General features: G+C 33.4%; 2 long non-coding RNA genes across 7 annotated transcripts; both read left to right on the top strand.

Moving 5' to 3' along the window:
- Positions 1-1,426: 1,426 nt before the first annotated feature.
- On the top strand, positions 1,427-11,610 carry LOC131644469 (uncharacterized). Of its 6 annotated transcripts, XR_009296494.1 has the most exons (11): positions 1,427-1,939; positions 2,242-2,355; positions 2,548-2,884; positions 3,900-4,068; positions 4,163-4,771; positions 5,124-5,255; positions 5,405-5,510; positions 5,599-5,675; positions 10,475-10,631; positions 10,760-10,848; positions 11,055-11,610. It is a non-coding gene; the product is annotated as an uncharacterized LOC131644469 (long non-coding RNA). The 6 variants fall into 6 exon arrangements; XR_009296489.1 differs by having other exon boundaries at positions 5,405-5,675; XR_009296490.1 differs by having other exon boundaries at positions 5,405-5,675; positions 11,052-11,610.
- On the top strand, positions 7,222-9,529 carry LOC131644470 (uncharacterized). The gene is made up of 3 exons (XR_009296495.1): positions 7,222-7,947; positions 8,131-8,871; positions 9,326-9,529. It is a non-coding gene; the product is annotated as an uncharacterized LOC131644470 (long non-coding RNA).
- Positions 11,611-24,039: the final 12,429 nt, after the last annotated feature.

Genomic DNA, 24,039 nt, shown 5'->3' with positions numbered 1-24,039 from the left:
AAGATTGCCAAACGGCTTTCGAAACTATAAAATATAACCTGCAGGAGCCACCCATTTTAGTGCCTCTTGTCCCTGGTAGGCCATTGATCATGTACCTCATAGTTCTCGAAAGATCTATGGGATGTGTATTAGGGCAACAAGATGAGACCAGTCGAAACGAACATACAATATACTATCTAAGCAAGAAATTCACCGATTACGAATCGCAATTTTCACCATTGGAGAAAACATATTGTGTCTTAGCATGGGCCACCAAGCGTTTGAGACAATACATGCTAACTCATACTACACGGTTAATAGCTGTAGAAACCTGCCTTAAAATTTTAGGAAAAGAGTCGCCACCATTTATTTTTATCCTAAGGGAAGGGAATTAAGTGAAATACCCTAAAGTCAGAGATTCAAGATTCGTGAGTCAGTGAAACGGCAAGGGATCCCTTCTAGATTTAGGTTATTTATATATTTAAATTAAGATACAGTAAACGTATACATCTACCTATCTTATAAATGGTTTTATTGATATTTAAAATAAATGTTTATTTTTTTATGGTTTTACTTGCTAGGATTTCAAAATCCTATGCCTACGCATCCTCTAGTACAATGAAAAAGTCAGATTACCGTAATTCATATTTGTTTGGTTAGTGTTTTTTTATGGACTGTGGAAATATTTTAAAAATCCCCTTAGATTATTGTCTGATTTTTAAATAGTGTAGTTGTAGACCCAATTCATAATTAACTTTAAAAAGTATGTCCACAATCTTTTTTTTTTTAAATGAAATTGAGTTTTAATTAAATTGGTAAAAAGGAATTTAAATCAATTAGTTGATTTAATATTTAATACATTTATATATGAGAATTGAATAATATTAGTGAATGTATTTAAAATAGAGATTAGAAATTAAAACAAAGAGTTTAATATATTATTTATTTTATATCATAAAAGCATTTGTTTAATTATTATAGAGTATATTATTTATTTAATTACCTTAAACATTACTTTTACCCCAAATACTATTTTAGTTAAGTAGTTTTTATAAATAATAAGTACTTATGAGTAATATATATTTGATTTAAATAATCAAAATTATTATAATATATATTTGGGGTCCATGATGCCGGGAGTACGTATTCAAAGTCGGTTGAGGGGTGTGAAAAGGAAGGGTAAGGCCCAAGAATCAATTGATAAAACCCTATGTTCTAACTAAACTTATTATTATAATAATAATAATTTATTAAAAAATATAGAAATTGAAAAGAAAAAAAAAAAAAAAGAAGACAATAGTAAGCATTATATAATAGGGGGTGCCCCCTTTCTACTCACGTTTCTTTTACTGAATGTTAAATTATTGGCAAATTTGAGATTTCCTAATTTACTAAATAAATAATAGTAAGCATTGTATAATAAAAGCAAATGAAATCTATCATATAAGAGGAGTCTACCATTTCCTCAATTCTCAGGCCTGTCACATTAACAATTGCTCCCATAATTTTTCACATCAGCAACTTCATCCCCTCTGTTCTTCAATTTATTCTTCAATTCTTTCACGTTAAATTTCCAGCGGTTACGCCCCCTCATTTTCTCCACGGTTACGAAACTGATTTATCATTCAGCAACCACTTCCAATCTTCTTCTTCTACAACGGTTTCGCAAAACCGTTTCTCTTTCAAATGCTATTCTCTCCCTTTTCCCATTATCAATCGCATCGCTTCATAATCATACCTTCTCAATCAAATTTGTTTTCTGAATTCTTCAATATTCATGAAATTACCTGCACAATTTCATTTTCCTAATCGATCGACGATTTTTCGTTGTTTGTTCGTGTTTTCATTTTCATTCTACGCCATTCCGAGTCAGTCTTCCTCTGCGCGCAAATCTGCTACTCTCAGTGATAGAATCGGTTTGTGCTATGTCGTCAAGAATCGTTTAACTTCTTCTAACGAGGTAATGTTTCGGTACCCAGAACCTTTTTATAATTCGCGATTAGAATGGTAAATTTGAAATGCACTATACATGTTTGTATTATGATCCCTAAGAAGAGTGACTGTATTTGTTGGTTATGTAGTTGAAATCCCTATGAATAATCGTATCATTGAAAAACTTTTCTTTGATTAATTATTCGGTTTATCGGTGCCTAATAACTTGGTATTGGTATCCATATTTTCAGGTTTTCACTTGGTAGTTTAATGAAAAAATTATTTACCTCTGTTTTGTTCATTGATCATTCTATGTTTTTTGTTCTACAGGGTACTGATCTCAAACTCTCGGTGGATCTCTTGGAAAAAGAAAGAGACTTTTGCTTTTCAAAACTACGGGATATATAGATTCTTTGTCATGCATCAGAGCTGGAGAATGAACCTGTAAGAATTCTGGCTTGAGTTTAGTTGATTTTACTTATACTTATCAACATTGAGGTGTTTTCCTTTCTGATGTGCTTATGGTCATGTCTATTTCTATATGCTTCGGAGTTTATCAAATATATCCTATTCTATTTTCACATGCTTAAATGAATATTTTGTTATGACCATGACATGTATATTTATGTGCTGCAGTTTCTGTTTCGTCTTCTCCTCCTACTGTGCAGCAGAGTTTGCGCGGAGCGCCATCATCGGTAACAAATCTTCAGCAGCATATTAAACAAATCGTACAACTTCTTCCGCTCACAACTAAACACACGCGGGAACTTCCGACTCGCGACGCACCTTCATCGTCATCTCGTGAGAACAACATCTTCAGCCACACGATTGTAACCTAATATACAACGACATCACCAGAAAAGCACGGTTGCGACATCAGATTCACGAACAACAATTTGCGAATTCGTCAACAAGCTTCCATTCGCACCCTGATCGAAGCAATTATTGGGTTTTGTTTGAATTTTCAGATAAGGTTTGTTTTTTGATGCAGATTAGATAGATTCCTTTCATGTGCATTTTATGATCGGTTTTGCTCTGCTTTTGTTTTTGTAAAGATTTGGTTTTTAAGATTGTGGTTGATTGTTGTGCATTTAGATTGATTCCTTATCTGAATTTTGACCATCATTGATTGATCAGTGATTTGTTTGTGGTTCTTTGATTTGAATTGAATGAGAATTCTGAGTCCAAGTGACATGCAAGCAAGGGAGGTTGCCGAATTCTTGATCTGTTTCTTTTCTTCTATCATGCTTGGTGTGACAGTTACTGTGAATCATATGATATTTCCCTTTCAATGCGAGTGCAAATATTAAGGTGACTTCAGTATGTTTGAAATTTGAACTTTTTTGTATTAGTTTGTTGGATTTGTAGCTTCTGCTGTATCTTAGCTGGCTGATGTTGATTATCTGCTGACTTTGTATGTTAGTTTTTTGAAGATAGTATTGATCAATATCTAATCCTTCAGCTTCATTTTGTTTCTTAATATGTCTAATCTTTTGTTTCTCGGAGATAGTATTGGTGAATCTAATCCTTCTCATTCTAAAAACAGGTTTTTGTCTCATTAACACTCCAATTTAACTTAAAATAGTAGTCAAAGTTGCAGCACATTTCACAATATCATATGGTGCATTTTTTATTTCCGTAATCCGAAAATATTATCATTAGAATCCTCTCTTTTGCACCATAAATATCAAATTTCCTCACTTTAGACTGTATTAAATATGTCACGTACTTGTGGAATTGCAACTTAATTTGGCCACCTTCAAAGGTTTGATGTAGAACTAGGATATAGTATGATTACTCAATCCTTTATCGTTATTAGAATCTGTCAAATTTTATTTATTTAGTATATGTTACTCTTTTTTAATATGCCAAAAGGTTTATTTGAAACAATTTAATTGAATTCCATTGACAATTAATATGCAAAAAAAGTATATGTTCTATTGGATTTGCATTAATATCAGTAGATGATTGATAAAAATTATTTTCAGGTCTAGCCTAGGACTAATAGCTAACAGAACCCTTGGTGTAAGTGCTCCCAGTGGGGCTATCACTTCTATTCCTTCATGGATTCAACTACGGCGTATGCTCAAGACCGGGACATCAATGTCATTTCCACCAGCTTGTGGAGGAATTGCATTGCTCATAAGTAAAATGAAGGTTCTAGGATTTCATTCTTATTTAGATTTTATGGTTTAGTTAGTCGTAAGTTGCACGTGTTTTCATAATGCTCTGATATGTGATCCACATGCAGACAGAGGGAATTTTTGTGTGTCCATATGATCTGAGGAAAGCCCTGGAGAATGTAACTGTTCCAAACGGCAATTCATCGGAGGATAAATTATCACTGAGCCAAGTTAACAAGTTTGATATTTTCTCTGTCCAACTCTTCAAAGAATTTTGTAGTAAATGGTAATATTATAAGATTTGTTATAGACTTGAATTAAGAAGCTTGATGTCAAACTCAGTAGATACAAAGAACAGATCAAGAAAACAAGGTATGGTCCTACTCTCGAAGCTATTAAATCTAGAGCCATGCGATTTCTTAAATAAAAGAGAATGTGAGTCTATTGTTCTTTGTTTTCTTAGTTTATTTGTCGTTGTTGAGTTGTCACATTGTACACACACTAACAATACTTTGAGTTTTTACTTTAAATACGCTCAACTACTTTATCATGCAGCTAATAATCTTCCTTAGCTCAATACATTATACATGAAGTGAATATTATATTGTTGTTTTAATATACCAATACACTATGCTTTGATCAGGTATGAAGGTCAACGCGACATGTTGTACAATCAGACATTTAACCTCGATCAAGTTTAATTTGCTGCTGGGGGAATTAAAGATGCTCAACAAATTGTATGTATCCAGGAGCTTAGTTTTCTCTGCGTTCCATGTATTGATTTAACTCTTTTCATGGATCCATTTGTATGACATCTTTATTTATACCAGTCTTTGAAGATGGTTTTATTCATAAAGAAGGCATATTTTATAATTTTATGCCTACTTATTCAGTCAAACATTTTTTGGCATAACTTCATCCCATCCTCTCAAATAGCAAGTCTTAAGATTTGATGCTTTTATAATTTATTCTGAAGGAAAACTTATCTGTGATTTTAGAAAGGGAAAACTTAATCAATTTTGTGTTTCATAATTTATTATGAGGGTGAGCATTGGCTAAAAGGTGCTTCTTTGGTACCTGTGATCACAGATAAGGTTTCCACCAAGTCGAAGACTTTTAGGTCTCCGCAACGCATGGCACACCGCAGAATCAAGGATCTGTTGTCTTCTAAATACTGGAATGTTGCTCCAAAATTGAAGTTATGCCAACTATCTAGATCTGGTAAGAGTTAAATCAATTGCATACAAAATATATCTTTGAGTTTCTTGATAGTTTTTAATCGAAAATTACTGAAAATTATGGCTCTTCTTTTTATACTTGATGTAAGTTATATTGGCTATGCAAATGATGATAAGGTTGTGATTTTGTAGGTGCTGGCTGAATCAGATATTAAACCATGTTGCATGACTGCTGAACTGAAATATTACGACTGTTGTACCGAATGATGCAGGGACTGAACCGAATCATACAGCTGCTGTACTTAAAGATTTTCTGTAGATTGATTAAACACTTGATTTCAATGTTGATGTTTCAACCTCTCTTCCCTTGATGACTTAAATTTCAGGAAAGAAGAATTGTTACGAATTTTGGATCAATTGCTAAGAGACAAGGATGATATAATTATGGCTACACCTTATACAGGTTCTATTTTGGATCAATTACTAAAAGACAAGGATGATTTTAGTTGTGTTTTCCTTATCCATATTGAATTATATATCAATTGCTATATCGATATTATCTTTTGGGGCCTATATCAAGCTTAAAAGATGTTGATTATATACAGCTAACACGAACAATATTAAAATTATTGCAAGAATGGTTAGTGGAAAAGTATCTTGATTTTGTGGAATCAATATGGCCACATTATTTTCGGATGATCAGATTTTTGATGTCGTCTAATCTTATTCGAGTTTGAATGCATTCTTAAAGGTACTGTTCAGGAGAGTTAAAGGGAGTTTGATTGGAGGCGGTATTCTATAGCATAGAAATTTTCCATTGAGATGTCGCCAATCACATTTTATCCTCTGGGGTTTGAGCAAGTTAATGATAATGAGGAAACAAGTTCCTAATTCATGTTATCTTGAATTGATTTTAGGTGAAGGATAACATGGTGAAGTTGAGTTATTTCTCCATCATGGTGAACTACTAAAACAACCATTGATTTAATATTAAACAAATTCAATGGACATGATTCATTGTGGGTGATCTATTGGTCAAATAATATGAAAAAAAATATATACAATTATATCCAAAGTATATTTTTTAACTAGACCACAAAATTTAAGACAAACTACAATAATAATTTTATTAATTAAAAAGTTAAAATGATATAAATGTTAAAACAAGCTCTAATATTAGTAATAGTTAAAAGAAAATACTATTATAATATATTTATGTAAAAATTAATTAAATTATTGAAGTAAATGAAAATTTTAATAACATTCTTAAACTTAATTATACCAATAATAATAATTTATCTATTGCATCTCTGATTAGTATTCTTTTTTATATTATTCATAATAATTAATTATGATTTAAGTTTAACCATTAAACAGTATAAAATTAGTATTTTATTTTTAGATAATATTTTGATATTCTCTCTCTCTCTCTCTCTATATATATATATATATATATATATATATATATATATATATATATATATATATATATATATATATATATATATATATATATATATATATATATATATATATATATATATATATATATATTTCATATTATTATTTTTAAATAAAAAATTAAATCAATTTTCACTAAAAGTAACAAGAAACAGTATTTAACCAAAATTTATTTATTTTTAATAAAATAAATAAAAATTCATTTTTTGGAATAATAAAATATTCCTGTAACAACCTACGGCTACCTATGCTTTATGTAATATGCCAAAATGAATGAAATATACAATTTATAAGTTACATGAAAATATTAAGGCACAAAATTAGATAAACTAGTTAACCAAATTCGCCATAGTTTATTTTTTAAAAATTTTATTATTATTATTTATTAATTTTGATCTATCTTTTATTAATTAGTTATTTTATCACAAATGATAAAGGTTGTTATTTTTAATCTGTATAGTTTCTAACTTTTTTTTCTTGTTTATATATGTTTTTAATAATTTCCTATTCACTACTAAAAATAAGACATTTGATTAAAGGATTTTACATCAGCTTTTAAGATATATGATGTGAAAAATATTTGTCAAGAGATTTTACATCAGACCTTTATTTCCACTGATGTGAAAAACAACACGGTGGCAGTTTGGTAAATAAAATGAAATTTTGTTATAAAGAATTTTACATCAGATCTTTATGGGCACCGATGTAAAAAGTCCATTAAAAAATAAAATTACAAGGTGGCAATTTCGTAAATAAAATTACATTTTGTTATAAAGGATTTTACATCGGATTTGGATTTGCACCGATGTGAAGCATGACCAATTTCAACAAAACCCTAATTTGCCTTGCAAAATAAAAATCATTTTGTTTTCGTTCTCCTTCTGTTCGCTCCCTATGTTCTTCATTTTTCTGCCTCCGCCTTCAATCTCCCTCCGTCGTTCGATCTCCGTTCAGTTTCCCTCCGCTGACCGCCGTTCGATCTCTTTTCTGCATCACCCTTCGCAATCGACGACGGCCCCACCGCGACCAGCCACTCGACCACGCCCTTCAGACCTCCCCGCGCCGTACGACCACCGTGAGATCTCCTCCCTCCGTGCTAGCAACCCGACCACTTCGTCTCCCTTTCCAATCTCCTCCGCCGTGAGTAATCTTTGATTGATTTTTATTTTTTTTCTGTTTTGCTTCACCTACTTTTGTTTCAAAAGCGAGGACAACCTTTCATTCCATTGCGGCGAAAGCGGAACGTGTTCTCCTTGACTTCAAATCAGATCGAGGTTGGTTCTCTTCACGCCACATCATATATTTTACTTTTTCTCTCTGTATTCTATTTCGTATTCAATGGATATGGTTTGTTTTCAGTTTTTTGGGGCTTTTTTTTGGGATTTTTTGTTTGATTTTTTGTTGAGATATTAGTTTTGGGGATTGGCATTGATTTGATTTGTTGATTGTTTGAGAAGATCAAGAGAAGCAATCTCCTGATAGCTTGACGAGGCAATCTGAAGTTGAATCTACAAGCAGCGAGAAACAGAGTAAGGTAATTAGGATTGGAGTTTTTTTTGTTGTAGATTTTCCTTATTCAAATTGTTGTATTGAACATGGTGAAAATGTATGTACTTTGGGGTTAATGCATTTGGATTTTGATTAGGATTTGGTATAGGGTTATGAAATGAAAGTGTATTAGTTTGTTTCTATGAATCACAGGCAGTGACACCGAAATGAAAGTGTACTAGTGTGATATATCTCATATTAAAGGTTAATTTCTCATCTGAAAGTTAATCTCTTTTCTGTGTTTTAATGGTTTGTCAGGTCTTGTAGGAATTATGAAATATTATGGAGATTCTTCTAGATTGTCAAGATCTTGTTCTCAAGAATATTTGTTTTTTCTACTGATTTAATTGAATGGGAATGTAAGTTTTCTATGCAAGGAAACAAGACTGGATGCTCAAACTTTTGCAAGGGCAAGTCACAATCAACTTTTTATAAGGTATAAGGTTATGCATAATCATGTGTGACTCTAGTTGTCTCATAATTTTAGATTTTTTTTCTCTAAATATTATTATGTTCATAGAGTGTATCAAGATTAAGGGAAGAACTAAACATATTGTTGTTTATGGAGGCATCGTTGCTCGCCGACGCTGATCAGTGTAGGAATACCGCAGTGTATCTTGACAGCAATACAAAATGTTTCTGAAACAGAGGTAATAAATTTATAATGTATTACACTTCTTTCTATTCTAATATCATACGCATCATTAATTTCTTGATCAAAGATATCTATATCTATAGTATTTATGCAGAGTTTGCTTATATTAGTTTGGTAGTACATTGCTGTTTGAGTGGAGAAGAATAAAAAGGCTAATTGCATGTCTTCTTTTTGCATACACTCAGAATCAAGAAAACATGAAAAATTAGCAAATAGAGCTTTTGATTCATTGAAAAGATAACAAAAGATCTTTTGAGAAAATATGAAAAGTTAGCATATATTTTTAACATGATTAACATGATTGAATGATATGTTTGTTGAATTTTTTTTTTTTTGTGGTTGCGGGTTAATTTTTTTATTGGATAATTTTTAGATGACAATATTACTCTAAAATTCTATTTGTATCTTAATTCAATATGTTAATTTTGATTGATTTATATTTATTTCAGGTTGAAGAAGGGAAATTTTCAAAGAGGAGGCTATAGATCCGTAACTTATTAAGACTTTAAATATTTAGTTAATTTACATTAATAATTTACTTGATTTAGTGGGTGGTAATTATTAATTACTTTGAAAATTTGATATTTGAAATTTGATTTAGTGTATTAGTTTGTTTTGTTAGGTTATGGTTGAAAGTTAATCAAGGGAAATTAGAGTTGGATAATGTTTTTGGTACTTGTTAGGCACCATTTTTCTATGTAATAGTTGGTAATTATTAAATATTAACTACTTGAAAATTTGATATTTGTAGTGGGATATTATTATCGCAGTTTTGGGTTAGTTCATTTGGGTCTGCGTTATAGAAAAATATGAAAATAGCGACCTAAATGTGGTATGTGTGATGTTGAAAAAATATGAAAAATTAAGTACCAACAAAATTAGCTATTATATGTTTAAAAGCAGAAAACATATTACATCGGGCAAAAGGAAAACCGATGTAAAAACTTATATATTACATCGGGCAAAGTGGGAAACCAATGTAAAAACTGTCTATTACATCGGGCGGACAGAAAAACCGATGTAAAATATGGCATATATATTTTTTTTATTAAAAAATTGTATTATTTTTCACATCAGACGATTGAATTCAACCGATGTGGTATGTTAATTTTCACATCGGGTTTTGGCCCGATGTAAAATGTCTCTGACTTATTACATCGCCTGGCTTTACATCGGACCCAAACCCGATGTAAAAAGTATTTTTCGCCCGATGTAAAAAGTACTTTCTGCACTAGTGATTTTTCTTTAAAAAAATATTTTTTATGATTTATATTTAAAATAAATGAGCTGATAAATAATTTTATAATTAATTGGGGTTTTATATAAATTATAAAATACAAAAATAATTAAAGAGATTATTGAACAATTGTGTAAATTGTTAGAAAACCTATGTGACCTATTATAATATGTGTTTTAGTAGTTCACCATGATGGACTAAAAATTTTACTTCACCATACTAACTTGCACCTTGATTTTATTCTTAGATTAGGTTGGAATTGATTTTATCATTGAATGGTTGCTTAGTTTTCAAGGTTCTATATAAGATTGGCAGTCGACTCATACAACTGAGTTTTAAAAAATCAATTGACACAATGCAGGCTGCATTGCAGTGCTTTCAACAATGGAAACATTATCGTAAAAGTCTTTGGTCAGTCGGTGCGGTTAAGAAAGCAGTGATACATTGACGTTTAAAGAGAAAAGGCTTTCATGCAAGAAGATTACATGAGGATGAAGTTGGCACCCAAGCAAGCAAAGGTAATATCTAATTTTATTCCATCACTCATAGAAATAGAAGGATTTGCTTTTGCACCGCGTGTGCATATGGACATGGATTTTCCTTTGTAATGTGATATTGTGATGTGATATTGTGATTTATGATGTAGCGTGACTATAATGTGACCATAATTGAGGTTGCACAGTTGTTATTCTATGCAATATCGAGAGCTGCGACCTCTGCTTCCAATGCATTCAGGTTCTCACTCTCTTTCTTCTTTCACTTTCATGTTTTGTTATTAGATTTAGTATGTACAAATATGGTTATTTAAACAATGGCTTCCCAAGTATTTCATAAATATGACTTATAAGAATTTAAATTTAATTGAGAAGTTCTCATGAATAGGTAATTAATTTAAGCTGGACCTAATTTGATGATGTGTTTTTTGGAGTTTCACTTAGCAGATTGGTTTTCACCTAGAACAATGAAGAGAAAAATGAAGAGGATACAAGATCTACAAGGCAGTATAGTTCCTTCAATCTAAGTGGGATCAATTCCCATTAAATCTAACTTATGTGTTGGTAACCTCTAGGGGTACCTGGACTATGTCAACAGAAAAGCAAAACTGATAACATCAGAGTAAGACTTCTTAATAGTGTAAGTTCACAGGCAGGCTAATGTTAGTCTCATACTTTATTTCTTTTTACACGAACACCACTTCTCAAAAACAAGGAACAAGAAAACTGCAGACTGCATAAATTCTTGAGATTGAATTGTGGCATCGGATACGCAACAATCATCATCAGCATCATCAACATCTAATATTGAAGCTGCACATGGAGCTCTATGTAGCATAATTTGTACTCAGCCTAGAAGAATATCTGCTATATATGTTTCTGAAAGAGTAGCGGCATCCATGAGCTATTTTGTTAGCATGCTTTTGGTTTAGATTTTACATTGTCAGTGGAGTATACCGGATATAGTGGTGTGAAAATTTTGATCTCTTTTATTTTCTCATTATTTGCTCTGTAATGACTATTTATGCTCTACACGCCTGGATCTGTTGGTTTGTCTCTAAATTTGTATGTAATCATTTCTTGCTTACTTTGCTGACATTGTTTTTCAGTTTACGGTAGAACTTTTTAATAACCACCATTATAGCTGCAGCGTGAATTTTAACAATAATCCCCAACATTGTAAAGATGACTATGAATGGTGTCTTGAAAAATAATTTCTAGACATTTTCTGAAATACTACTAATCTTCTAAAATACTTATTGAGTAGGTTTAGTATGTGTAAATACTAAGTGTTAATTGAATATAATTGAAATTCCAACAGGACAATTGAAATGTTTAGTTATATTACATATTACAATTTGCTGAACTTATATCCTCATCTTTGAATTTAGTTTAAATGGTTCATATCTTATATTTTCTTCTTAGAAGAGCCGAAGAGATTTGCTTAAGATATTTTAAATCGGGACTGACAGAATTATCAAAGAATTATCAAAGATAGAATAGTAATACCAATTATTTACTTAGTATAAAATTAAACATTAATTAATTAATGATTGTTATTATAAATTATTTATAACTTTAAAAGATAATTAATTTGAAAATGAATGCAAAATAAATAGATGATTTTTAAAAGATAATTTTTAAACACACCATTTTTCTTTATCATAACCTCTAACCTAACTTGTAATATTTTTGTAATATTTTCTTAAAATTTATGATTTCTCTAAACTCAAATGCGCGGAAACGACGGGTACCCGTGCGAACTAGGGGTGGCAAAACGGGCCGCCCGCCCCGCCCCGCCTTATGCCCGCCAAAAAACGAGCGGGGTGGGCATGCCCGCCAAGTAAAATGGGCATCAAAATCATGCTCGCCCGTCAAGATGGCGGGTTGGCGGGCTTACCCGCCTATTTTTATTTATATTTTTTTAATAGATTAATATGCTTTTTTTACCTTTTAATTAAACTTTTCACTTATTTTTTAAAACAATTTTTTATAAAAGTAATTTTTTAACAAATTTACTCTAAAAAATATTAGATATATTTATAAATAAATGTATAAAATAAACCATGAAGAATTGCAATTACTAGAATTAACTAAAAAAAGAGTGAGTTTTGGAGGAATAGCGGGTTTTGGCGAGCGGCGGGCTTTGGCGGGGCAGGTATGGCGGGCGGCAGGTTTTGGCGGGGTGGGCTTTGACGAGCGGTGAGCCTAAAATCCCAACCCAACCCGCCATTTTTTGGCGGGCGCGCAGGCGGCCCAGCGGACCCCGGCCCGTTTTGCCACCCCTAGTGCGAACGCACGGGTAAGACACTAGTTATCTATATAAAGTGATAAAAACCATAGTAAAGGGGATAGAAGTTGGACTATTCCAAGCTTCCAATCAAGATCAATAGCACCGTGACACTTGCATTAGAAATGTTATATTAAAATTAAAACACACAATAGGTTTAATAAAATCAGATATAAGAACAAAACTCACGATGCTATTCTCTCTGGTTTCCTGGATTTTCTCTTCTTCATCTTTAAGGCAAAATAAACCAGTAAACTCAAGCAATTAAAGTATGAAAGAAAGAGGAACCGATCGAATCATGGAAGAGGAAGCAACAGTGCGGAGGATGATCTGAGATGGGTTTCCTGTGAGGGGTTTGCGGCGGATATCGGGGAGCATCCAGTGAACGTTGGAGACTCGCGGTGGTGGCCGGTTGGGTGGTTCGTCGGTTCGGTTGTGTATGGGAGACTGCGACGCGGTGTTGCGTTTTGCAGCAAACTTTTTTCGGTTTTGATTTTCAGCCTCCCCCTTACTGATGAAGTCTTTTGTTTTTATAAGGAAAAGAAATGTTTTGCAATTCATTAGTGATTAATTCCAATTACGTGTGAATTGATTTCATACCGGATGATCCAATTGTGAATTTGGAAAGATTTTGATTTTATATCTTTTGTAATTACTCTGTCCATTCTTGTTTATGTACGAAATTCAATCCTTGTTTATGTATGTGATTTATGTACGTGATGAGGTGATCAAACTTTCTCTTTTCATTCTTGATCTGGTTTTAATGCTTAAGGAATACTCCCACCGTCTCATAATAAAATAAGTGTTCTATTTGAGTTTTCACGGTTCTTAAGAAAATGATTGGATGTGTTGGTTTTAATGATAAAGTTAATATCATTTACTAAAGTACCCTTATTTTTTATAGGTAGTAGAGTAGTTGAAAAACGTGAAAGTTAATAAATAGGGGTATAGTAGTGGAAAAAATTAATAAATATTGCATTGGTTTTCTAAAGAGACATTTATTTTGAGACATGAAAAAAGTGCAAATGAGACATTTATTATGAGACGGAGGGAGTATCTTTTTGCTATTTTTTTTTTGTTATTTTCTTGACCCACACTTTGATAATACTGAAGCCAATGGGTAAGAAGAGTGAAATAATAATAATAATAATAATAATAATAATAATAATAATAATAAAATAGTAATAATAATAATAATAATAATAATAATAATAATAATAATAATCTATCATATAAGAAAAGTCTCCCTTTTCTTGATCAATGAGACTGTCCACATCAGCATTTCACTCTCACAAAATTCCACATCATTCCCTCCTCATTGTGTGCACATCATTCCCTCCTCATTGTGTGCTGCGGCAGTTATAAGTAGGGGTGGCAAAACGGGCCGACCGCCCCGCCTTAAGCCCGTTAAAAAACGAGCGGGGCGAGCATGTCCGCCAAGTGAAATGGGCATAAAAATCATGCCCGCTCCGCCAAGATGGCGGGTTGGCGGGCTTGCCCGTCTATTTTTTTTTCTTCATTTTTTTAATAGATTAATACATTTTTTTTACCTTTTAATTAAATTTTTCACTTATTTTTTAAAACAATTTTTTATAAAAAAAACTTTTTAACAATTTTTACTTAAAAAAATATTACATATATTTACAAATAAATATATAAAATAAACCATTAAGAATCGTAATTACTATAATTAACTAAAAAAGAAAGAATTTTGGAGGATGAGCGGGCGGCGAGCATTGGCGGGCGGCGGATTTTGGCGGGGCGGGCTTTGGCGAGCGGCGGGCCTAAAATCCCAGCCCGCGGGCCGGCCCGACATTTTTGGTCAGCATCAACATTTTGAAACCACATTCATCATTTGATCAATAATTGATCATGATTCATCAAGGAAAGCTTCAAAATCACTAAATGCCTAAGTTTCTAAAATTAGGGTTTTGGACTAAAAGTCAATCCAACTTTGACCAGCCATAATTTTCACATGGAAGATCAGAAATTTCCCAACCAAAGCCTATTTTGAAGGAAATTAACTTCTCTGCAACTTTATCTCTCTAAAGCCAAGGCAAAAAATGTATCATTTGAGAGATATGAGCCAAAACATTACAGGTCCTTCTAGAAGATCGCAAAAAGCAGTTTTTTTATCAGAAGCCATATCATCAAGATAAAATCCTCAAATGCAAAATATGTTCCAAAGTGGACTATAGAGGACATCTTGGGCTTTCTAAAAGTCCTAGATAATCTCCATATGATAACTGTTGAATGAGTTATGACTTGCACAAGTTGGTCGATTTTTGAGAATTGCATGAAGCCCTAAGTGATGAAATTTATACTTTTGAGTATTGGGCCCATGAATTTGTATTATCCACGTGATTCCAAGCTCAATAAAGGCCCATTGGTCATATAAATTTTATTTCATGATTTTATTTTATTTACATTTGATTTTATTCATTTAAATTCAAATTAAATCAAATAAAATCATATTTTAATGAAATAAATTTTATTATTCGTGTTCCAAATATTTAATCAATCAAAATCCCATCCAATGGCCAAGAATTCATGAGAAATATGCATGAAGTAGCATGGAGCTTAAATTAGAAAGATTTGATAAAAAAATCATATCAAATTCTCCCTGGATGAATGATTGATTCTTTTCCAATCCTATTTGCCCTAACTGCTTGATATATATATATATATATATATACAACAAGGGCAGGCCAAGAAAGGACGAAAATGGATAAAATAAAAGTCGGTGGCGACTCTTGCTATCCGCAACATTTTAATAAAAGCCAGTTCTCCCACCGTATTACACCAAGGTTGTGGCTGAATCTAGTTAGGGAGACATTATTTTCTACCTAGTACAAAGCCCAAGGTTGTGGCTATATGACACTGGGGAAGAAGCTAGGGTTTGACATAATTGAGGAAGAATTCTAAGGGTTGACACAGCTGGATGAATAGACTCAGAGGTTTGAATCCTCTGGACTTTGTTTGGGGAAACAAGATATGGATGATAGAGACTTTCCATGTCTCTTCATTCCTGAGGGTTGAATGAACTAGGGATGACTGAAAATTTTTGAGAGTTAAGACTTTCCATGTCTTTTGCTCTGTAGGGGAGAAAACTCAATGATTGAGATTGAATGAACACTTGAATGATTGCGATTGTGAATTTTAAGGATTTGGCTTCTCACAGGGGTAAAGGTGACTAAAGACCTGTCCTATGCTTTTAGGAAGCATGAGGGTCCTTGTATACAAGCTCAAGAGGAAGCTGAAGGGATGCTTATAAGAAGCCTGTGGGGCAACCCCGTTTTCACTAGTCTATGGTATGGAAGCTGTGTTACCAATTGAAGTTCAGATTCCGTCTCTGAGGATCATGAAAGATGCAGAGTTAGACGAAGACGAATGGATTCAGACTTGACTAGATCAGATAAATCTGATTGACGAGAAGAGGCTTGCGGCTGTTTGTCACGGACAATTATATCAGAAACGTATGATCAAGGCATTTAACAAGAGAGTCAAGCAACAAGCATACCAAACTGATGACTTGGTCATAAAGAGGATTATTCTACCACAAGGTGATCCTAGGGGCAAGTGGACTCCCACCTATGAGGGACCATTTGTAATCAAGAAAATCTTCTCTGGAGGAGCAATGATACTCACTACTATGGACGGAGAAGACTTTCCATAACCTGTGAACGCAGACATAGTAAAAAAATACTACGCATAAATACGACCCGCTAGGTCGACGTACCTAGGCAAAAGTAAGGGCATCCCGGCGAACCAAAAGGGTTCGGGCAAAAGTTAGGGATATATATAAAAAATGTACACCCGACAAGTTGAAAACCTGAAAGGGCGACTTGGGCAAAAAAGGGTATCCTGGTAGGCTGAAAACCTGAAAGGGCGGCCTAGGCAAAAGTTAAGGATTAAAGCGTACGACTATGTCTCGTTCAGATCATCCATCATTCAATTCCATCAACAATATCAAGTTCAAAGGGCACGGACCGGTTCAATCATCTTTCTCCAACAAGCAAGGGATGAGACGCTCGAAGACATATTAGCAATAGTAGAATTGAAACTCAATAGGATTATTTCCGCATAGCTATTTTTCTTTTATTTTTCTTCTGTACCTTTCAAAAACACACAATATGTTCTCTATTTTTGCCTATTCATGGCTTTCTTAATACAAGTTAATTTTATTCTCCTGAAGTTTCTTTTTCTTTTTCGAATACGCAAACGTCCAATGATAATTCTGAATGAACATATGCATATGAACATGATTATCATTTATCTTTTCTTTTGCAAAATGTCCTATGATCGGTAATAAGGTAGGAAAGGCAAATAGACAATGTCCAAAGTAATCCACAAGTCCTCCCTCAAAGTCAATAATATGGAGGAATCCCCACAGAGTAATTATTAAGAAGATATCTTCAAATACTCAAGACATAGCTCCCCAACAGAGTTTACATCTTCAACACTGCCGGTTCTCCGTCACCTGGCTCTCCTCCAACATGGTTTATCAATATCTCTCATCCCCAGTCAGATTACATCAAGATCAATCATTCAAATGGTCATCCCCAAGCAGAAATCATAAATCCCCAGCTGAATATCTTTCAGACAAGATAAATACATCAGGGTCCCGATCAAGATACTTCACAAGATATAAATCAAGATCATACATCACATACATATCCATACATTTACACATAATATCTCATGATAAACTCGTGCATGACATACAAAGTTTCTCATTTATTTTGAGGGACTCATCACATAATACATGCATCATGACATTGCATAAAATTGCTATACCTATTGCAGAAAACAGGTACATGAACGAAATCTCCAACTTTCCAAGATCTAATTTAGCTACTACGAACGGTACTGACACGATCATCTTCCAAGATCTAATTCATTTACCACGAACGGTGGTGACACGATCATTTTCAAAGATCTAATTCAGTTACTACGAATGGTACTGACACGGTCAGAGATCTAATTCCATCATCACGAACGGTGTGGACACAATCAAATACCTCCTCAGTCTAATTCAATTACTACGAACGGTGCTGACACGACAAAAGGATCTAATTCCATCATCATGAACGGTGTGGACACGATCAATTATCCCCTAAAGTCTAATTCAGTTACTACGAACGATGCTGACACGACAGGAGATCTAATTCTATCATCACGAACGGTGTAGACATGATCATCTTCCCAAGATCTAATTCAGTTACTACGAACGGTACTGACACGATCATCACGAACGGTGTAGACACGATAATCTTCCCAAGGTCTAATTCAGTTGCTATGAACGGCACTGACGCGATCAACCTTTAAGGATCTAATTCAAGTACTACGAACAGTACTGACACGGCCAACTTTTAAGAATATCATTCCATCATCACGAGCGGTGTGGACACAATCAACCACTTCCTAAGTCTTATTCAATTATTACGAACGATGTTGACACGACCAAATCTCAAAAATCTAATTCATCTACTAGGAACAGTAATGACACGATCAACATCCAAACAAACTACTTCTCAAACACTTCATACATAGTCTAATGCATGCTCACCTGGATGGTATCTTCAAGCCCATCTCCGACAAAGGCAAATTTCTTGGTATTCTAGTGTTCAATCATCTTCCACCTTCAGATACCGACTGGCGTACAAACCATTCTACATCTTCAGGTTTAAGAAAATTGAACAGGGGCAACTGTCACACCCCAAAATTTGCCCAACTATTTCTCCTATTCAAATTCAAATCAAGGTACAAAGCTCAAAGACACCCTCTCCTAAATAAGACTCAAAGAATTAGGGTTTTATTGTTCTGAGAGAAAACTAATGAACCAAAGGCTCCAAGGCATCCCATATGGTCTATGATACCCCACACTACTTCCATGACAAATTTCAGGTCTCAATTCAAAAGATTGATCACTCAATTGTTTAGAAAGTCAATAGTCGACTGGTTTGACTTAAAAGTCAACTGTGGTCAAAGTACAGTCAAAACTCCTGATTTTTTGTCAACATCCTCATATTGAAGTATCATTCACCATTTGATCAAGAATTGATCATGGTTCATGAAGGAAAGATCAGAAATCAACAAATCCAAAAGTTTCTAAATTAGGGTTTTCATAGGAAAAGTCAACTGAACTTTGACCAGCCATAACTCCTACATGGAACATCAGAAATTTTCCATCCAAAGCTCATTCTGAAGGAAATTTGATTCTCTACAATTTTGTCTCTCACAAGCCAAGTCTAAAAATGCTTCATTTGAGAGATATGGATCAAAACATTATAGGTCCTTTTCAAAAGTCAACCAAAAGTCATCTTTTTCAAAAGAGCACACAAGGAGCATGGAAAATTATTTTTACATGAGACCAAAGACACTGGTTAGAGGAGTCTTTAAGGTTTCTAAAACATCCTAGAACTCCTCCATATCTCAAAAATTGAGGGAGATAGGTCTTGTCAAAGTTGGACCATTTTGAAGGGAAAAATATGAAGAAAAAGGATTCAAAATGAATATTTTTACAAAGAGGCCCAAGTTTTTATGATCCAAGCTTGATCCACAAGTCATCCAAGGCCCCAAGTTTAATTACCACTAATTTTTAAGATTTATTTAATTTTATTTGAATTTTCATTAATTTAAAATTAATATAATTCAAAAAAATTCAAAGTAAATATCAAAGATTTGATTTCTCCTCAATTTCAATCATCATTAATTATAAAAATACTCAATATTCAATGCCAAACTAGTGATAAAAGAAATTGGATTGAGAGAGATTGAAATTGGTCTAAAATAGAAACATATATGAATCAAATTTTCTCAATTTACAAATCAATGATTGGATTGGATTTTATTCAAGTTTGTTGACCTAAACTCCTCTCTTATATAAACACAACCAATAGCAAGCCCTAGGACACGAATTTTCTGCAGCACAGGAAGCCAAACCCGAGTGAAAAATTCCAAGAAAACTTCAAATTCGATTTCCAAGTTGCAGGCCTATTCAGGAGTTCTCTTTGATCCTAATACGTTCCAAGGACTCCACTGAACGATTTCAGATCATTACCAGGCTTCCTCACATCAAGAACACACTCCATACAAGCCCACGGTTTGTGTTTTTTAAAAGCTTCGATTACATTGAATCATGCATCCTTTTCATAATCTAAGTGCATAAATATGTTTGTGGTGGTGTGTTAACCGTTTCTGGAAAGTTAATTATGTTTTGGTACGTGTTTGAACCGGATGCCATAACTAGGTTTTTCGAAGCTTTTTTTAGGGCTTTTTGATGCAGGTATTTGTTGACCAAATTCAGGTCATAATAGGATTCGTGAGAGTCATACGAACTCAACGGCACCCTCGCGAAATATTTCTTTGTCCTCTAGGTCCTATTCGCTATTTTGCAGGTGTAAAAGGAATAAGATTTTACAGCGTACCTGCAGCAAGCGCTGTAAAAAGCTTGTTTCAGAAATTCCAAGGAAGAAGACGATACGTGTCTCCTCCTGACTGGCCAGGTTCGCGCACGTTTTTTTAAATTGGAACAGCTGGATCTAGTGGATTAAGACGCACGCGGTTATGATGCTCCCTCTCATTCCAGGCCACTCGATTTCATTAATTCCAAATCTAACGCATGCGAAAGTGAAGGTGCATCATACGTCATACACGCTAGCCACACTGGAACGAAAGTTAAGTATTTTCCAAATTTTTTTTATTTTTAATTATATGACCCCATATTTTCTTATTTAGTGTACATATATATATATATATATATATATATATATATATATATATATATATATATATATATATATATATATATATATATATATATATATATATATATATATATATATATATATATGTTTTAATAATAGTTTTTTTTAGTAATAAACTTGTTTTATTTATTAAATCTTTTTTTCATAAACATAAAATTTATATTTTCTTATTTTTTTATTATTTATTTAATTATTTGTTTTAAATTATTTTCTTTTATCCAAATAATTTTATAAAGTCATAAATGATTCCTTTTAATTAATAAAATCGTGGGAATGTCGTATACTTAATCAAATTTAATTTTTCCTTCGATTTAATTAATTAGGTTGAAAAACCCATAATTAATTAAACCGATCGTTTATTCTTTTAATTTCATTTTATTCGTACCCTAAATCAGATCAAATCAAAAAAAGCTAAGTCCTACTTCATATTTATTTTAAATATTCATTCTATATTTTATTTTTTTATTTTCTTTTGCCATTTTTTATTAAATTAGGGTTAGCTTTATCTGTCAACGAATTGATAATGCACTCACCCCTTTGTGTTTGTGTTCTTTTTCCTAATTTTCAAGGTTTGCCAACCGCCAAAGCTCGATAGTCGGTAACCCTAAAACCTATCTGATTTACTTTCTTTAAGTTATTATTTATGTCAAACCTCTTGCACTGCTGGTCCGCTGGTTTCTTTTTCCCCTTCCCCATAGTATTTTTGTAACTGCTTCCAGGCTGTATTGTTTAGCCTTGAAGGCACTTAATATTGTTCATATTATTGTGTGGTTAGTAATTCTAGGGAGTGTAACCATTGAATTGAATTAGAATAATTAATTATAAGATAATTTATTCTGAATCTGGTCACGTGATTGTTGCACACACGCACCTTTTATGGTACCCCTCTTGTTTCCTGTTTGTTGCCTGTTGCCTCGTGTTTTTAATGCAGAATAGCCAAAGTCCCTCAAATACGAGGATACCTCAGCAATGTTGCCCTCGGTTCATTCAAAGGTCATAATTCCCTAATGATGCTGCCTTCGATTCGCCAAATATGACCTCGTCCCTCGAAGTTGCCTACGAAGTGCTGAGGTATCCTCTGGTTGCCTAAACGAAAAAGGCTATTCTGATCTTTCCCTTAGACTACCTGCCTTCTCTATGGCTAGGGACAGTCTTATGGCGAACGATAATTCGACGACCCTTCAACCTCCAAATCAAAGGACTTCCTTACCCTCCTATGGCAGGGATAGCCCTAAAAGGCTAAAGAACATTTTTCATCTAACCAGGTAATTGCTCCTAATTGCCTTGCTCTAAAAATCTTTTTCTACTCTATTTTCTAAACATTCTCAAGGCTACGCTCATTTACGAGCTAAAGTCCTTGTTTTCTTCTTCTTCTACTTTTTTTTTTCAAAAGAGCAAAGCAATTAAGCGCCCATGGAAAACCATGGATGCGAAGGGTGCCTTACACCTTCCCTTTGCATAATTACCCCCGAACTCAGTTTTTATTTAAAAGGTTTTTCCTGTTCTTTTAGCCTTTCTGATATTTGGATAAAATAAAAGTCGGTGGTGACTCTTGCTTACCGCGACATTTTGATATAAAGTCAGTTCACCATATTACAGAGGGTCCTTGTTATAGCACAAGAGAAAGCTATGTTGGCTTTCCTAATTTGGCTGTAAGCAAAAGGGGTAAGAGGTTTCACCGGGAATAATTCCTCTTGGGTGGATGTGCCCTATTGTACTTTGCTTATTTTTCAACAAGGAATCCAATGGTGGCCTCAAAATTCATTTATTCTTAGTGTAGATTAAGAATTATATGGATACGCAGTAAGAACCCTAATTCTTAAAAACAAAATTAAATGATGATGCTAATGAATAAATGGATGACGATAGAGGGATTTTAGTCCTCTTATGATGCAGAACAAAATGGTATCGAGTTATAACAAGATAGATGCAAGAATCATAGAGATAGAGTTTGAGAACCTACCTCTGAAATTGAAGGTCGATAGCTATGGTAGAGGACTCCCAACAATGATTTGATGATTGCAAAAGCTTCCTTGTACCTCAGGGATGCTAAAGGGACCTCTATTTCACCTTTGATCACCTTGAATTGCCCAGCTCGACTCCTCTTGCATAAGCTCCAAGTGAAAATGAAAAAAGTTGATTCTGCACTTACAGATGTGTTACAGACATCTGGATAGCTTCCTTACACCCTAAGGAAGCTGTTGATACACTCCAATCAGATTGACACCTTTTGAATTTCTCAACTCGACTCCACTTGCATAAGCTCCAAGTGAAAAGTGACTATGGTGCTCCAGCTGCTACAGAGCTCCAATGAAGGTCTGGATCCTTTCCACTCAACCTCCTTGAGACGTTAGAGCACTCACTTTCAATGTTTAAGATCAGGATTGAATAATAGCCTCTTTCATCCCAATAACTTTTTAAAAGTGAGCAAAAGAGAGAGATTTTTAAGAATGTAAGTATTGAAGTTGCTTTGATCTGATTTGAACTAAAATGAGGCCTCAATTTATAGGAAAAGGATCTGAGTAGTGAGGGATTGAAGTGAGCCTGGATGAGGTCACTTTGAGAAACTTGGTGGTGAAGAAATTTCAAAAATATCCAAAATGCAATGATGGAAATTTTGATTCCACTTGATCCAAGCCCTAGGCATTGATCTTGTTTGATATTAAGGACATAATTATGATGCATAGAGGCTTCCTTGATGATTACTTAATCACATGGCCTTGAATTTTTGAAACTCTTCAAATCTTCTTGCAATGATTCAAATGATCCTATTTGATAAATTCATGTATAATTGGAGTTTTGATGCACCAATTAGTAGAGGAACTTGCACAAAATTGGCAAAAACCAAAGTAGGTCATGCCTTGAAATTCACCTTTGAATGCCTTACTTTGATCATGCATAACTCTTTAAAAAATTTGAATTAGAAAGTGATCCAATACTTTTTGGAAAGCTTGGAGGATGTAATTCAATCCACTTGTTTTGTGTTTCCTCAAAATCATTAGGGATCTTGGTGAAACTTTCCCATGAAGTTTGAGAAAAATTAGGGTTTTCAACACTTTCAGTGTTTTGCAGGAACTTTGAGAGCCCATATCTCTCAAATGATTGACTTTTTGAAGAAATTTTATAACTAACAAAGTTGTTTATCGGACCAAAATCTACAACTTTCATGTTAGAATTTTTCTTCAGTTTGTACTTGAAAATTGAAGTTATTTCCCCTTGAAGTTTGGACAAAAACACTAAAAAACACTTAGAAAAATTTCTAAGTGTTGAAATTTCCAACTTTCACTTTTGTTGACTTTTTTATTATTGATTGATTTTCTTGGTTAAATAACTTCAATAATCATATGTTGATGATTTTGATCTTCAAAAATCC

The sequence above is a fragment of the Vicia villosa genome, linkage group LG1 (genome assembly GCF_029867415.1).
Source record: "Vicia villosa cultivar HV-30 ecotype Madison, WI linkage group LG1, Vvil1.0, whole genome shotgun sequence".
NCBI classification, from domain to species: Eukaryota; Viridiplantae; Streptophyta; class Magnoliopsida; order Fabales; family Fabaceae; genus Vicia; species Vicia villosa.
The sequence above is the reverse complement of the archived record's forward strand: the minus strand, read 5'-3'. Positions and strand labels throughout refer to the sequence as shown.